Genomic DNA, 18186 nt, shown 5'->3' on the forward strand with positions numbered 1-18186 from the left:
TTTGTGCCAGTACCACACTGTCTTGATTACTGTAGCTTTGTAGTATAGTCTGAAGTCAGGGAGCCTGATTCCTCCAGCTCCGTTTTTCGTTCTCAAGATTGCTTTGGCTATTCGGGGTCTTTTGTTTCTCCAAACAAATGTTGAAATTTTTTGTTCTAGTTCTGTGGAAAATGCCAGTGGTAGTTTGATAGGGATTGCATTGAATCTGTAGATTGCTTTGGGTAGTAGAGTCGTTTTCACAATATTGATTCTTCCAATCCAGGAGCATGGTATATCTCTCCATCTATTTGTATCATCTTTAATTTCTTTCATCAGTGTCTTATAATTCTCTGCATACAGGTCTTTTGTCTCCTTAGGTAGGTTTATTCCTAGATAGTTTATTGTTTTTGTTGCAATGGTAAATGGGAGTGTTTTCTTGATTTCATTTTCAGATTTTTCATCATTAGTGTACAGGAATGCCAGAGATTTCTGTGCATTAATTTTGTATCCTGCTACTTTACCAAATTCATTGATTAGCTCTAGTAGTTTTCTGGTAGCATCTTTAGGATTCTCTATGTATAGTATCATGTCATCAGCAAACAGTGACAGCTTTACTTCTTCTGGAGATCTTTTAATGTCTTTTCTAGAGAGATTTAATCTGAATATTTTAAATGGTCTCCAGTTTCCCTGTGGATTGTTGACATTTTAAACTCTGCACTGCAATTTTCCCTCCATACATGTAATTTTGTCACGGCTATTTCTGTACTTAAAGATGAAGAACTATATAATTGATTTCTTCATTTTTTTCCCATCTCTTTCCAAGGTACTGAATTTGATTGTGTCTTACGAATGAGTGAAAAATGTTAGTCCTTGAGTCAGGACATTGGGCCCTTTACCAAGTAACTCAACCTATCTGGGCTTCAGCTTCTGTATGTGCAATCAAGAGGCTTGGACTAGCTGACTTTTCAAATGCTGTGTTTCTTTGATTCACTCTCACTTACTGATCTGCTCCTTAAGAAGAGGGTCTGTTCTCATAAAGTAACAACAGTCTTTTCCTAACCTTGGGTTGGGCGGAGTTTCACTGGTCGTACTCAGTTTGTTAGTTCTATTTCCTTCTACGTATGCTTAGCTCTAAATAATTTATATAGCTCTTGTGACTATTTTTAGATCTTATTTTTTCCTTATTTTCTTTTACAGTTTCTAATTTGTTATCGCCAGTGTAGAGGAGCCTGATTGATTTTTAACATTTATTGATCTTGTATGTGTGTGCCTTGTTGAACCGTCTTATTAGTTCCTGCTAGTTTATCTGTGGGTTCTTTTGGGTCTCGTAGATAAATGAGCATATTAAATGTAAATAATGTGTTCTTTGGATCAAGTTTATTTTCTTGCATCTATATATATAGAAGCAATATGTTGAATTGATTTAAATATTTCAATACTTACATACCTGTTATCACAATCTAACGTTCTTGATCTTCTTTTCTTTCGATCAATATTACGTTTTCAAGATTTCTCCACGTGAATCCATATAGATCTAGGTCTTTGATTTTTGACCGTTTGCTATTATTTCATCACATGCGTATAGCATCATTTATTTTCCATTCAAGCATTATTGGACAATTGGATTGTTTCCCTCCCTTCTCTAGAACAAACAACGTTTCCTAGAATATCCCTGAAGATGTCTGACAGTCGAGAAGGGCCAGGCTGCCCGAAGGATTGCTACTTGCTTTTAGCCACCTTCCAACAGGCCATCTCCAGCCAGCCATTTGAAGCACAGCGGAAATGAAAACTCCCCCAAATGTGGAGATCTCAGGAGCTTCCTAGAAGGTGGGAGGTTAATGATAGGCATCCTGCTGGGATCCCAGGGGAGTCTGAGCTGGCCTGAAGCTCATCTTCCTGCTCCACCTCTCAAGAGAAATGTGGAGGAAAGAAGACTTCAAAAACTGTGAGTAGGTAGAGGGAGAGATATTGGGGGCCAAAGCTGTGACTGAGGTCTTGGAGTGGGCTGTGAGCACGCAGAGCCTCTAGAGAGCCAGGCTCTGCCTTCTGAGAACTTCTCCCCTAAGGCTGCTCCTAATTCAGGTGATACCAGCCATATAGAGCCGACTTGGCCCACACTGTCACAGAAAGCCTTATCAGAATCTCTTCTTCTTCATACACTCTTGTGTCTGTGACTTGGTTATTGCCTTTGGTGCTCCAGTGATGTGAACCACAGTCGCTCGGGGATGGAGGACACTAGTGACCCATCTTGCTCTGTGGCCTCAGTCCACAGCTTGCGGGTAAGGGAAGAGGCCAAATGAAGGTCAAGAAGGAAAGATGGAGTTTGAAGAGAAGACCTGAGTTAAGGGTGTCTTCTCAAGTCTTGATGAATGACATGTAGATCCAGTACCTGAAGTCCTGCTTGTTCTCAAGGCTGACCACGGGGCTGGGTGCACTCAGTGAAGGAGCCGTATACACTTAGTATTTCCTTGCTTGCTCACACTTGCCCTCCTCTGATACACCCTCTGCAAGACGGATCTTCCCCTGAAACAACTTTCCACCTGCTGCTGTCATCTCATGAACATTTGCTTCCCCTTCCTAGTGTCCCCCTAGAATGCCATTGCAGCCAATTCATAATGTGATAATCATGCTTCTTACCATATTCTCAGCAACTTCTGATAAATTTTATTCACTTTATTCCATAGTCTTCACACATCAGTAATCTTCCTTAACTTCCTAGCTGCAGGTTAACCCATTCGGAATCATTTCTTTTTCCTTCTCTCCTTTGGCAAATCCTTTCTATCTTTTAAGGTCTTTTTCTTGTCTCTCTACCATCCTGCCTTCCTGAACTTCTTTTTTTTTCCGTTTAAGTAACCTTTCAATCTCCTTCCCCAATTTCCTCATAAACATTTAGAGTTTATTCCTCACACGTTAGACAGCGGTTTACGAATGGCCAGGCATAATGGACTCAGAATGAGTTGGCACCCCCGAGGTACCTGTCTTGCTGGGGAGCCACAGGTGAAGGGCTGGCTGCTGGACACATGTTTGTATGGAGTCAGGCTGAGTGGCCTCAGGGTGTTTGCTGTGCACTTGTGTGTGTTTCTCGCTAGTTGGTTTCCTCGTCCAGCCACCTGTGACCTCCCTCCATCCAGCCCAGGGAATCCTTCTCATCACAGGGGTAGGATGTTTGTCTCATTTTCCATCACATCCTTTCCCCAGAGTTTGGTTGTGAGTTGTTCCCATTCCAAAGACCTTTCCTCTTTGAAGAGAAAAGAGAAAATCTTGTCTCACCTTTTCTCTCACTTCACTTCTGCTCTATTATCTCCTCCGTCCAGAATGGCCCACTGACTCAAATGGGTGTAGATCCGAAGATGGCAAGAAATGCCAGCAATTCTGAGCTAATAATACGGATGGATCAGGAAAACTTGAAAACCTTTATCCCGCCACATTAAATAAAATTGCACGTCCAGTGTATTCAGAGTCTCAGTGTAGACACACAAATGATATAGAAATTGAAGTACACTCTACTCCTTTCCTGATTTATTCTAATCCTCAAAGTTAACATGATGAACTATTTGTTAGGTAAAGTTTCAGACATTTTCTACACATGCACACTTTTCTTTTTCTCACACAAGAGTGTGAACTAGGTCACTTTCAACATGCTGTGATTCTGTGATTCACTGTCTCCCACCGAGTCATCCACTGATAAAGTAATCTGTTTCATGGAGAAATATTTCCAATAGGTAATAGCCAATGTCTGTGGAGTGCTTACTCTGTGTCGGTTTCTTGTAACTACTTTAGAGATCTTTTGTACAACGTACCCATGGACCAGGTACAGTTATAACCCCCAGGTGCCAGATAAGTGCAGATAAGTACAAATAAATACAGAGGCCAAGTGACTTGCCCAAGACACTGGAGCAAATCAAAATCCATGCCTCTGTAATCATTTTGCTCTATTGCCTCTGTCTGGGAGGCTTGATGAGTTGGCAACTAAAACCTTAAATATCCTGTTCCATTTTTACATCTGTGACACAAGCGTGGGGCTGTGATACGGGGTAACTAACCTGACTACTTTTGAAAACCCTTATGCACCTGGATGAAAGTAAGCCAGGGACTGCAAGCTATAGATTGAAGGTTTCCTACCGACTTTTAAAAATAGCTTCTTGAATGCAATTTATGTAACGTCAAGTCTAGGATGTAGTCCAAATAGTAACAGAAAAATGGAGCTATGTAGAAAAATACTTAAAAGTTGACAAGTATTGGGAGTGTAGTATTTTTGGGGCCAGCGTGTAGACCACAGGAAAACTTGCTGTTTCCATCCCAAAGGGAAGAGCCCTATGTTGCAACTGCCAAGGTCCCTGGGGCAGCAAGTGTGCTCACTGCTTAGTAAAGAAGCATCCTGAGTTTGATAGAATCATATGGGAGCCTTACATTTGGTTAGCAGTTCTACATTCTTGATGTAACAATATTTTCAGGGTGTGGGAGGGTATCAAGCTCTGAAAATACCCTTGGAGAGATTTGCTTATTAAGTTTGGCTTTTTCAATCTCCCTACGACTTCTTTACTAAACACCAGGCGGTTTCCTTCACTTTTCAGAACCATGTTGTTTTTCCCTTGTCTAATGAACTTTGAAATACTTTTGGATGAGCTATTAAGTTTGGAAAAAAATAAACCTCTCTTTAAAATAAGGAAGGTAATAACAATGACAAGTAGAAAAAGCTCTAAAACAGAGAATATCCTCCATTCTAGCCAATGCCTGGGAGTGGAAGGTTCGTGCTCGCTGTCCAGGAGGTAGAAATAAAAGCTGAGGAGGCGCTGAGGCGTCTCCTGGATCTCTATAAGCCTCCATCATTTCTGCTGAGTAGGGTTGACAGATAAAATATAGGCTGTTTAGTTAAATATGAATGTCAGAAAAACAACGAGTACATTTTGAAGATAAGTATGCCCCAAATAGTACATAGGATCTACTTATAGTAAAAATAATGACTTATTATTCATGTGAAGTTCAAGTTTAACTGGGTATCCTGTATTTTTATTTACTAAATCTGCCAGCCCTACTGATGATCCACAATGGAGGCAGTTCAGGAGCGGTACATGCTGGCTCTCGGACAGTCAGAAATTGCTTCAGCAGATCGAGGTACAGTATGAAATTCTTTTTGGATGTAGCTCAGAAGCCATGGCCAGCCCTTGACTGCAAGTACTGCCTCGGGTTTCCCTGAGGTGGGGTAAACCTTCCTCTTAATGGCCTTTTGGTAAGTCTGGAAGACCATATCCAAGGGGAGCCCCAAAGTCAGTTTCCTCCTCACAACCATGTTTCCAATTCCTGGAATTGGCTGCATGTGACTCACAAGAGATGAGGAGGTGTGTGGAAATTGGGAGTGTCATGGCTTGAACCCTTTGTAGGTAAAGTTTTGCTGTTCTGAGAGTTTGAACAGGAGCAATGTGAAAGACTCCAGGTCCCCAGGTAGATAGAACTAATCCTGTTCTACTTCTGTGTATGTGACAAGTCTCTAATAGTTCAGAGAGCAAGTATCTGGTCTTAGAAAGACTGATCCAAGCTTGGATGTTTCTGGTGACAAGGCAAGGTCCTGAGTTTCAAGTTCACCTTTTATGGTTGAGGAGACAATAAGGTGGTCAGAAGGGAAATCATGGAGGAGACCTTGGCTTCATCCATTGTGCAGGCTTGTATATGTGGTTCTATGTAGATTGTGTTTCAAAGGTGGAGCTTGTTTACAACTATGAACATTCTCCGATGTGCTTTTTGGACCTTCATTCCCAGAGCGAGAGCAGTGCCGAGGCTCTAGAGATGCCATGGATATTCTGAGCTGTCAGTGGCATTTCCCAGGTACTGTTCCCTTGGTGCCGCTCCTTGAAATGTCCAAAGGGATTATCATCTGTCTTGTGGCGGGTCCTAGCATTGTGAAAGGAAGCTGCTGCACCTGGCTCAGAGGATTTCGGATGTGGTGGGAGGAGGAGGAGTACTACGACTCTAAATTGTATCACAGCATATCTATTCCATCTTGAGAGTGGGGTTGGGGGGTTACGAATGGGGGGCTTTTACTGTGCTTTTATACACTGTACCCTTGAAACTAATTCAATATTTTAAAATTAATTAATTTATTTTGGGCTGCATTGGGTCTTTGTTGCTGCTAGCGGGCGTTCTCTAGTTGCAGTGAGCGGGGGCTACTCTTGGCTGTGGTGCACGGGCTTCTCATTGCAGTGGCTTCTCTTGTTGCGGAGCATGGGCTCTAGGCAGGCAGGCTTCCGTAGTTGTGGCACGTGGGCTCGGTAGATGTGGCACACGGGCTGTAGAGCGCAGGCTCAGTAGTTGTGGCGCGCGGGCTTAGTTACTCCGTGGCACGTGGGATCTTCCCAGACCAGGGCTCGAACCCATGTCCCCTGCATTCGCAGGCATATTCTTAACCACTGCTCCACCAGGGAAGCCCAATAATTCAGTTTTTTATAAAGAGAAGATTCCTAATATTATTCCAAAGTTTTAAAAATATGTAGTTGGATAACACTATGAAAAATTAGCTGATACATTCTTTTATTATTTCTCTTTGCTCCCTGGATTTTTTTCCCCATCCAGTCAGCTAGGCACTGTGAGTTCACTGCATTAGGAAGGTAAAGACTCAGCAGAAATGAGGGAGAAAAAAAGAAAATTCTCAGCTTTGGAATGTTCACAACGGAGGCCACAGTAGAACAGGTGAGAATTCTGTGAACAAAAGATAAATGTCGTCTCAAATGTCAAAAAGTATTCTCTGCACTGGGAGGCAGGAGAGGGAGGGAGGGAAGGACTGAAGGAGAGAGATCAGTGTGGCCAGGGACATGGAGACTGTGCTTGAGGACGATAGGCCCAGGAAGAGAATCAGAATCTGGAGAAGAGTCAGCCTGCACGTGATCATTGCCTCCAGCCAGCACCCTCATCTGAGACCTCGGGAAATTCAGAGAGAGAGTGGGAGTACGTCAGGAGGGCCACGCGCATAGTCTGTGTGGCAGGGGTTGTGGCCATTCCCTATTTGTGAGGAGTCCCCAGCAATTTGCAGGCCTCTTCTGGAAAATGCTGGCGGACGTCTCTAGTGCTTATGTGAAAGCTTGTTCACAAACCGTGAAAGATACAGATGTAGATGACAGATAGATGCATAGATAGAACAATGTAATTAAATAAAACCTCCAGGAAAGGTTTGGAAAATGCCCTTTATTGCATAGGACGTTTCTATTGTCATATGATGTTAGACTGAGTGCCGGTCCCTTCATCCTCCTTCAGACCACGGCATTCTGTCTGCTACTCTCCCGAGGGTCCTTTCTTCTCCCTGGAAGGGATAAAACAAATGAGGTAGAACAGGAAGAGACAAGAAGCACTCCAAGCTCTGCTGGTCAGGGTTACCCTCCAGCGTTGCCTTAATGCTCAGAGCCACACACACCACAGTGAGCTTGGCTCCAGATCAACTGCCACGCAACGAAGGTTCTGGAACATTTCCATATCTCGGGGGACCTCACTTCCACGTGACTCTCTTTCATATTCCCCTTTGTCACAGAAGGCTAGGTCCAGTGGTCAGGGTGAGACCTCGGCTCAGGCCCAAGGCTCTCAGACCTCAAAGTTGTGGTCCTGCAAGGGCCCCTGTCCTCTCTTCACACCACACCTGGCTCTCTCTGCCGAGAAGGAGCTGCTGGCAGTACGTCCTCTAAGAGTTGAGGTCCATCGTGCAGACCCTGAGAAAACTCCTCGGAAAAGGCTCCAGCTTCTTGATTAAGTCAACAGAGCTCAGTTCCTTTGGTAGTGCTGGGCGTGTCCCAAGCGGATGCAACTGCAGAGCCATGAGGTCAACCAGCACATGTGTGCGGCCCCTTGGACTCCTCTGGGCCCTCGTGACATAGGCTCAGAAGACTGCCAGCCTCAAGCCTTACCTCTTCCAAGGGACGGCCACACCGTCTTCCAGGACTTCTGTCCCATGAATCTCAGTTGCTGTGTGGAAATCAAAAGAGAGAAAAGACCCTACCTGCGGGGTCTCTTCGGGCTGGGGCCTTCCCCCGTGGGCTGCTCTCCCTCATTCTCCTTTTCTTCTTGCTTCTCTTCCTCCTCCTCCTCCTCCTCCTCCTCTTCCTCGGGGGTGCTCTGGATTCCACATTGCCCATCAGCTTGGCCATGGTGAGATGAAAGACACGGCAGCTGAAGCCCTCCAGGACGCCGAAGTTCACGTGCTGTTGGAGGATCTCCAAGGTGGGGAAGACCCGGCAGCAAGCCATGCACCTGAAGCCGGTCTCCATGGTCACCATCCAGTCCGCTGTCTTGGCGCTGGGTCTCTCCTCGACGGCAGGTGACCCTGATGGGCTGCCTGGCTCTGCCCTTTCCTCATACTCTTTCTCCTCCCCAGTGGGCTCACTGTCAGACAGGAGGCTTTCGGTGGACACATCAGAAGAGGGGTCAGTGGCTACTGCGCACACATCCTCAGGAAGGGTCACTTCTTCTATCCTCAGCTGCTTTTCAGGCAACTCCAAGGGTTTCTTTGTCTTCCAGGAGACAGCGACACCCTTGTTGACTTGTACCTGCATGTAGTATATTTTCATGCCCCTTTCCTCTTTGTCTGGGTGCAGATAGTTCTTACAGGGTGAAGAGGGTGAGGAGGAGACACAGTATGATGGGGAAGCGGTCTCTCCTTCTTCCTGATCCTGGGCTAGGGGTGGTCTAGGCTGGGCAGTGTCTCGATGAAACCTCCGGATTCCTGAAAAAGGAAATTAAAAACATAATAACATGCATGGGCCATGCCGGAAGCTGAGGGAGCAGGTGTGGTAGACGAGAGAGGGACATTTGCACGACATGGCTATGTCGTGAGCTTGGTGTCTGTTGGCCGTAGGACGGAGTGGTGTATCTGGTGTCATCTGTGGGCTTTTCGTGTGCGTGGGGGGGATACTGGAGCGGTGTCTGTATACAGGGGTGTGGAGTATGGTGGTGAGGGCTGTGGTATGGGAGGGATGCGGCTGGATGCGTATACGACGAGGAGTGTGAGTTTGGGAATATCGGTGGTGCATTCCTTGTGGAATGGGGCTGTGGTGCAGGAGAGGAGCATTGTGGATCACGTGCTTGGGGTTTATGTGTGCACTGAGAAGGGCTGTGCCTGGAGGGCGCATGTATGTGTGAGCTGTGTGGACCTGAGCTGGATGGTCCTGCTCTGAGCCTGGAGGTCTATGATGCAGAACTCTGTCCTTCTCTGGAAGCAAAGGCAAAGACAAAGCCTACATTTTCCTCTGAAGATGCTTAATCTGGTCCCTCTTCCCTCCACCTCAAGCCCAGACCTTTCCGGCCCCTGCTCCTTGACTTCCCCACCATGGTAGTAGCAGTATTCACACACACACACACCCCCACACTCAGCTGGCACCCACGCCCTCGTAACAGCTCAGCCATCCTGCCCAGGCTCTTCCACAGAGCCCTCATCACCTCTGATGACCCTGGATTTCCTCTCAGCCTCCGTGGGATCTGTGTGCCTCCTGCCTCACAGCCAAGCACCCCCTCACCCGAGGAGCCCCGCGCCCTTACCAGCGTAGATGAGCTTGCGTGGAGTAGAAGTACAGAAGAAGTATTTAGAGGCAGAGGAGACCTCCCCTGCCCCTGGGCTGCAGCCTTGGGCCACCACAGTGGATCCAAGCCGAGGGGGATCCTCTTGTGACTTCGAGATTCCTGAGGGAGGAATGAAAGGCTCAGGGTGGGTTCATCAGTCCTCTGTCCACAAATATTTACTGAGTGTGTGACACGTGTCAGGTGCAGTGAATACACACAGTTGAGAGTGTGGTTCCCAGTGGATACTCCAGGATTTAATTCCAATCAATACTTATTCTCTCACTGTCTTGTTGGTAATGTAGGCGTCGGTGGTGACTGTGAGTGTGTGGGAAGAGTGAGTGATGTGTATCAGTTATGTCTGTGGTGAGTGTGGGGTTGGCGTGGGGAGCACAGTGCAGATGTGTCTATCTGTGTCTGTGGCCTTTGTGTGCATGGTTTCTGTTCACAAGTCAGGAATTCTGGGACATGTAACTTTTCCTCATTACACGGTGTGGCTTGTATTTATGGTGTGTGTTGATTCATTCATTCACCAAGATTCAGTGAGCAGCTAGTCCTGTGTATCTGGCACTCTTCCATTGTTGTAGTCTCTGGTAATGCTGCACATTCTAGTAGGGGAAGACACACACTAAACAAAACTACAGTAAATATATAATACATCAGCTGGTGGTAGGTTTATAAGGGTTGCCAGACTTAGCGAACAAAAATACAGGGCACCCAGTTAAATTTCAGTTTCAGATAAACCCAGAATAATTTTTTAGTGTAAGTATTCCCATGCAGTATTTGGTCTGACTTATTTTGAGTGTAAGTATGGCCCATACAATATTTGGGACATCCTGATACTGAAACATTACTTGTTGTTTATCTGGAATTCAAATTGAACTGGATAGCCCATATTTTCTCTGGCAACCCTGACATGGGTTAGTGAGACTGTGGTTTACTGTGGTTGGTACAAAGCGGGTCTGGCATTACTCAAGAATGTGTTATAAGTGTGGTGTGTATGACACGTGACTGGTTTTTATAGAGGTATTTAGAGATGGCTGAAGTTAGCTGTGTTTGTGCGAGAGTTGAGATACATATATATATAGTGTGTGTGTGTGTGTGTGTGTCATATATAGATAGTGTGTGTGTCTATATACATATCTCATCTCCAGCGTTTGGTGTTGGAGGAAAGGATTGTGATACAGGTGGGTTGTATGAGAACGTAGTACAAGAGGGATGCGTGTATATACCTCCATGTGCTGTGTGTGGTTTAATAAGGAAGTTATATGTGGGGTGTGTGATATTTTTGCTGTATCAGAGTGTACATGGGTGTATGAGTTACTGTCTCATAAAACACCCCTAACAAGAATTCTGTATACACTCTTACGTACACCGAGTGTCAGCCAGGTCCAGGCAGGGTGACAAGAACTTTACCACGCAGACTTTCTATCTGGTAAGCACTCTACCCCCATTCATCCCGCTCTTCTCTGCAATACCACAAACACACAGACACACACTCACACACACACACACACACACACACACATTCACACACCCACACACACAGAGGAACATAGAGCAAAATATTCTGAATGGTCAGGGGCAGTCATTGCCTTCCCCAGCCTGTCCCAGCCACTGCCTGAAAATCTGCCTGCTGTCTAGAGCTCCATTCCCAGGGCCCATCCTACAGTCTCCAGGGCCCTGGGCCTGGTAGGAGCTACTGGGCTCTAATGTGGGGCAGAGGCCTCTAGCTGGAGCTCTGGGGTGACCACCCCTCTCCCAGGGCAAGCTACTCGCCTACATTTAATGCACGCAGGCACCCCGTGGCCCGTGGCTCTCAGAGCTCCCTGCAGGACCCTGAGGCCATTTCTCACCCCCGCCCACGCGGTCTCAGTCTCTGGAAAACCCTTCCCTTCCCTTGATCTCCTTTGGGAAATTCTTCCTGTTGAAGGAATAAAACCTCCTTGCTTTCAATATGACACCATCCCTAGACAAACAATCTTCTTCCGAAGTGCATTCCACTTGTCAAGATATTTTTCAACAGGGCCTTCAACTCATGGGGCTTCTCTTTCCACTTTGGTAAAAGAGGCCAAGCAACTCCTGGGTCTCTCTCAGCATCCTTGCATCCTTCACATCCCCACCTCTTGACCCCAGGGAAAGATCCAAGAGAATAAGAGAGAAATCGGGGACTGAGAAAAGCTGCACCTCTAGGTCTGTGCAAGCAGGATGCAGCCTGCTGTGAGTCCGACAAAGCTCCAGGCCCGGCTGCCCCAGGAGAGAGTCCTCAGACCATCGGAGCTGACCTCCCATCTCCCAGGGGCCATCTGGCCGTTCTGTGCCATCTCACACCACAGGGACCCTCCGGATGGATACAGCAGCATCAGTGAGACAAGGTCTCTCGCTCCCTGCTTCACAGGTGACACGTTCTCAGTCCCCCGCTTCCTAGAGAAGGTTCAGTTTGGCAGAAACCCATGTGCCCCAGACAAGTTGCCCCCCACATACCTCCTCTGTTCTCGGCAGTTTCCTGGGACTCTTCATTTTCCAGATGTTTCCTCTTTTGTCGCCGTTCCATCGTACCAACTAGAAGTCTCCCTTAGAAGATGCCTCAAGAGATGTCCAACTCCTCCTCTTCCCTACAGGTTGGCCCTTGTTGGCTCTTGGGCAATCCGTTGAAATGATTCAGTACAAATAAAAATAGTCAAGTCTCCTAAATGGCTGAAAAACTTGTACCACTTAGTGAACCAGCAGTACTGCCTAGTGCTCACCAGGGCTGTTATGTTTGCAAGGTTGCCAGGCGCACAGCGGAATTCTGTGACCTCAGTGATGACATCAGAGCATTCGGTGGACCTAGGTTGAGCACAGTGTCTGCAATAGCACAGGCCCCATTTTCAAGAACAATTCCTTTTTCCCAGCCGAACCTTTCCCGTGAAAGGGAAAGGTTCATACCATATCTATTATAAATTGTATCATACCATGTCTATTATAAAATGAACAGTTTGATTGGAGATCTTTTTTATTTTTAGTTTCTGCTTTATAACAAAGTGAATCAGTCATACATATACATCTGTTCCCACATCCCTTCCCTCATGCATCTCCCTCCCTCCCACCCTCCCCATCCCACCCCTCCAGGTGGTCACAAAGCACCGAGCTGATCTCCCTGTGCTCTGCGGCTGCTTCCCACTATCTATCTACCTTACGTTTGGTAGTGTATATATGTCCATGCCTCTCTTTCGTTTTGTCACAGCTTACCCTTCCCCCTCCCCATATCCTCAAGTCCATTCTCAAGTAGGTCTGTGTCTGTATTCCCGTTTTACCCCTAGGTTCTTCATGACTTTTTTTTAAATTCCATATATATGTGTTAGCATACGGTATTTGTCTTTCTCTTTCTGACTTAACTTCACTCTGTATGGCAGACTCTAGGTCTATCCACCTCATTACAAATAGCTCAGTTTCATTTCTTTTTATGGCTGAGTAATATTCCATTGTATATATGTGCCACATCTTCTTTATCCATTCATCCGATGATGGACACTTAGGTTGTTTCCAGCTCCGGGCTATTGTGAATAGAGCTGCAATGAACATTTTGGTCCATGTCTCTTTTTGAATTATGGTTTTCTCAGGGTATATGCCTAGTAGTGGGATTGCTGGATCATATGGTAGTTCTATTTGTAGTTTTTTAAGGAACCTCCATACTGTTCTCCACAGTGGCTGTACCAATTCACATTCCCACCAGCAGTGCAAGAGTGTTCCCTTTTCTCCACACCCTCTCCAGTATTTATTGTTTCTAGATTTCTTGATGATGGCCATTCTGACTGGTGTGAGATGATATCTCATTGTAGTTTTGATTTGCATTTCTCTAATGATTAATGATGTTGAACATTCTTTCATGTGTTTGTTGGTAGTCTGTATATCTTCTTTGGAGAAATGCCTATTTAAGTCTTCTGCCCATTTTTGGATTGGGTTGTTTGTTTTTTAGCTATTGAGCTGCATGAGCTGTTTATAAATTTTGGAGATTAATCCTTTGTCAGTTGCTTCATTTGCAAATATTTTCTCCCATTCTGAGGGTTGTCTTTTGGTCTTGTTTATGGTTTCCTTTGCTGTGCAAAAGCTTTGAAGTTTCTTTGGGTCCCATTTGTTTATCTTTGTTTTTATTTCCATTTCTCTAGGAGGTGGGTCCAAAAGGATCTTGCTGTGATTTATGTCATAGAGTGTTCTGCCTATGTTTTCCTCTAAGAGTTTGATAGTTTCTGGCCTTACATTTAGGTCTTTAATCCATTTTGAGCTTATTTTTGTGTATGGTGTTAGGGAATGATGTAATCTCATACTTTTACATGTCCCTGTCCAGTTTTCCCAGCACCACTTATTGAAGAGGCTGTCCTTTCTCCACTGTACATTCCTGCCTCCTTTATCAAAGATAAGTTGACCATATGTGCGTGGGTTTATCTCTGGGCTTTCTATCCTGTTCCATTGATCTATCTTTCTGTTTTTGTGCCAGTACCACACTGTCTTGATTACTGTAGCTTTGTAGTATAGTCTGAAGTCAGGGAGCCTGATTCCTCCAGCTCCGTTTTTCGTTCTCAAGATTGCTTTGGCTATTCGGGGTCTTTTGTTTCTCCAAACAAATGTTGAAATTTTTTGTTCTAGTTCTGTGGAAAATGCCAGTGGTAGTTTGATAGGGATTGCATTGAATCTGTAGATTGCTTTGGGTAGTAGAGTCGTTTTCACAATATTGATTCTTCCAATCCAGGAGCATGGTATATCTCTCCATCTATTTGTATCATCTTTAATTTCTTTCATCAGTGTCTTATAATTCTCTGCATACAGGTCTTTTGTCTCCTTAGGTAGGTTTATTCCTAGATAGTTTATTGTTTTTGTTGCAATGGTAAATGGGAGTGTTTTCTTGATTTCATTTTCAGATTTTTCATCATTAGTGTACAGGAATGCCAGAGATTTCTGTGCATTAATTTTGTATCCTGCTACTTTACCAAATTCATTGATTAGCTCTAGTAGTTTTCTGGTAGCATCTTTAGGATTCTCTATGTATAGTATCATGTCATCAGCAAACAGTGACAGCTTTACTTCTTCTGGAGATCTTTTAATGTCTTTTCTAGAGAGATTTAATCTGAATATTTTAAATGGTCTCCAGTTTCCCTGTGGATTGTTGACATTTTAAACTCTGCACTGCAATTTTCCCTCCATACATGTAATTTTGTCACGGCTATTTCTGTACTTAAAGATGAAGAACTATATAATTGATTTCTTCATTTTTTTCCCATCTCTTTCCAAGGTACTGAATTTGATTGTGTCTTACGAATGAGTGAAAAATGTTAGTCCTTGAGTCAGGACATTGGGCCCTTTACCAAGTAACTCAACCTATCTGGGCTTCAGCTTCTGTATGTGCAATCAAGAGGCTTGGACTAGCTGACTTTTCAAATGCTGTGTTTCTTTGATTCACTCTCACTTACTGATCTGCTCCTTAAGAAGAGGGTCTGTTCTCATAAAGTAACAACAGTCTTTTCCTAACCTTGGGTTGGGCGGAGTTTCACTGGTCGTACTCAGTTTGTTAGTTCTATTTCCTTCTACGTATGCTTAGCTCTAAATAATTTATATAGCTCTTGTGACTATTTTTAGATCTTATTTTTTCCTTATTTTCTTTTACAGTTTCTAATTTGTTATCGCCAGTGTAGAGGAGCCTGATTGATTTTTAACATTTATTGATCTTGTATGTGTGTGCCTTGTTGAACCGTCTTATTAGTTCCTGCTAGTTTATCTGTGGGTTCTTTTGGGTCTCGTAGATAAATGAGCATATTAAATGTAAATAATGTGTTCTTTGGATCAAGTTTATTTTCTTGCATCTATATATATAGAAGCAATATGTTGAATTGATTTAAATATTTCAATACTTACATACCTGTTATCACAATCTAACGTTCTTGATCTTCTTTTCTTTCGATCAATATTACGTTTTCAAGATTTCTCCACGTGAATCCATATAGATCTAGGTCTTTGATTTTTGACCGTTTGCTATTATTTCATCACATGCGTATAGCATCATTTATTTTCCATTCAAGCATTATTGGACAATTGGATTGTTTCCCTCCCTTCTCTAGAACAAACAACGTTTCCTAGAATATCCCTGAAGATGTCTGACAGTCGAGAAGGGCCAGGCTGCCCGAAGGATTGCTACTTGCTTTTAGCCACCTTCCAACAGGCCATCTCCAGCCAGCCATTTGAAGCACAGCGGAAATGAAAACTCCCCCAAATGTGGAGATCTCAGGAGCTTCCTAGAAGGTGGGAGGTTAATGATAGGCATCCTGCTGGGATCCCAGGGGAGTCTGAGCTGGCCTGAAGCTCATCTTCCTGCTCCACCTCTCAAGAGAAATGTGGAGGAAAGAAGACTTCAAAAACTGTGAGTAGGTAGAGGGAGAGATATTGGGGGCCAAAGCTGTGACTGAGGTCTTGGAGTGGGCTGTGAGCACGCAGAGCCTCTAGAGAGCCAGGCTCTGCCTTCTGAGAACTTCTCCCCTAAGGCTGCTCCTAATTCAGGTGATACCAGCCATATAGAGCCGACTTGGCCCACACTGTCACAGAAAGCCTTATCAGAATCTCTTCTTCTTCATACACTCTTGTGTCTGTGACTTGGTTATTGCCTTTGGTGCTCCAGTGATGTGAACCACAGTCGCTCGGGGATGGAGGACACTAGTGACCCATCTTGCTCTGTGGCCTCAGTCCACAGCTTGCGGGTAAGGGAAGAGGCCAAATGAAGGTCAAGAAGGGAAGATGGAGTTTGAAGAGAAGACCTGAGTTAAGGGTGTCTTCTCAAGTCTTGATGAATGAAATGTAGCTCCAGTACCTGAAGTCCTGCTTGTTCTCAAGGCTGACCACGGGGCTGGGTGCACTCAGTGAAGGAGCCGTATACACTTAGTATTTCCTTGCTTGCTCACACTTGCCCTCCTCTGATACACCCTCTGCAAGACGGATCTTCCCCTGAAACAACTTTCCACCTGCTGCTGTCATCTCATGAACATTTGCTTCCCCTTCCTAGTGTCCCCCTAGAATGCCATTGCAGCCAATGCATAATGTGATAATCATGCTTCTTACCATATTCTCAGCAACTTCTGATAAATTTTATTCACTTTATTCCATAGTCTTCACACATCAGTAATCTTCCTTAACTTCCTAGCTGCAGGTTAACCCATTCGGAATCATTTCTTTTTCCTTCTCTCCTTTGGCAAATCCTTTCTATCTTTTAAGGTCTTTTTCTTGTCTCTCTACCATCCTGCCTTCCTGAACTTCTTTTTTTTTCCGTTTAAGTAACCTTTCAATCTCCTTCCCCAATTTCCTCATAAACATTTAGAGTTTATTCCTCACACGTTAGACAGCGGTTTACGAATGGCCAGGCATAATGGACTCAGAATGAGTTGGCACCCCCGAGGTACCTGTCTTGCTGGGGAGCCACAGGTGAAGGGCTGGCTGCTGGACACATGTTTGTATGGAGTCAGGCTGAGTGGCCTCAGGGTGTTTGCTGTGCACTTGTGTGTGTTTCTCGCTAGTTGGTTTCCTCGTCCAGCCACCTGTGACCTCCCTCCATCCAGCCCAGGGAATCCTTCTCATCACAGGGGTAGGATGTTTGTCTCATTTTCCATCACATCCTTTCCCCAGAGTTTGGTTGTGAGTTGTTCCCATTCCAAAGACCTTTCCTCTTTGAAGAGAAAAGAGAAAATCTTGTCTCACCTTTTCTCTCACTTCACTTCTGCTCTATTATCTCCTCCGTCCAGAATGGCCCACTGACTCAAATGGGTGTAGATCCGAAGATGGCAAGAAATGCCAGCAATTCTGAGCTAATAATACGGATGGATCAGGAAAACTTGAAAACCTTTATCCCGCCACATTAAATAAAATTGCACGTCCAGTGTATTCAGAGTCTCAGTGTAGACACACAAATGATATAGAAATTGAAGTACACTCTACTCCTTTCCTGATTTATTCTAATCCTCAAAGTTAACATGATGAACTATTTGTTAGGTAAAGTTTCAGACATTTTCTACACATGCACACTTTTCTTTTTCTCACACAAGAGTGTGAACTAGGTCACTTTCAACATGCTGTGATTCTGTGATTCACTGTCTCCCACCGAGTCATCCACTGATAAAGTAATCTGTTTCATGGAGAAATATTTCCAATAGGTAATAGCCAATGTCTGTGGAGTGCTTACTCTGTGTCGGTTTCTTGTAACTACTTTAGAGATCTTTTGTACAACGTACCCATGGACCAGGTACAGTTATAACCCCCAGGTGACAGATAAGTGCAGATAAGTACAAATAAATACAGAGGCCAAGTGACTTGCCCAAGACACTGGAGCAAATCAAAATCCATGCCTCTGTAATCATTTTGCTCTATTGCCTCTGTCTGGGAGGCTTGATGAGTTGGCAACTAAAACCTTAAATATCCTGTTCCATTTTTACATCTGTGACACAAGCGTGGGGCTGTGATACGGGGTAACTAACCTGACTACTTTTGAAAACCCTTATGCACCTGGATGAAAGTAAGCCAGGGACTGCAAGCTATAGATTGAAGGTTTCCTACCGACTTTTAAAAATAGCTTCTTGAATGCAATTTATGTAACGTCAAGTCTAGGATGTAGTCCAAATAGTAACAGAAAAATGGAGCTATGTAGAAAAATACGTAAAGTTG

At 44.5% G+C, this 18186-nt stretch overlaps 1 long non-coding RNA gene across 1 annotated transcript; it reads left to right on the plus strand.

Annotated features, from left to right (window-relative positions):
* The first annotated feature begins 6506 nt into the window (after positions 1 to 6506).
* On the plus strand, positions 6507 to 15924 carry LOC309797642. The gene is made up of 3 exons (XR_014292744.1): positions 6507 to 6663; positions 8097 to 8275; positions 15603 to 15924. It is a non-coding gene; the product is annotated as an uncharacterized lncRNA (long non-coding RNA).
* Positions 15925 to 18186: the final 2262 nt, after the last annotated feature.

Source organism: Mesoplodon mirus (genome assembly GCF_964341445.2).
Source record: "Mesoplodon mirus genome assembly, contig: HAP1_SCAFFOLD_816, whole genome shotgun sequence".
NCBI lineage: Eukaryota > Metazoa > Chordata > Mammalia > Artiodactyla > Ziphiidae > Mesoplodon > Mesoplodon mirus.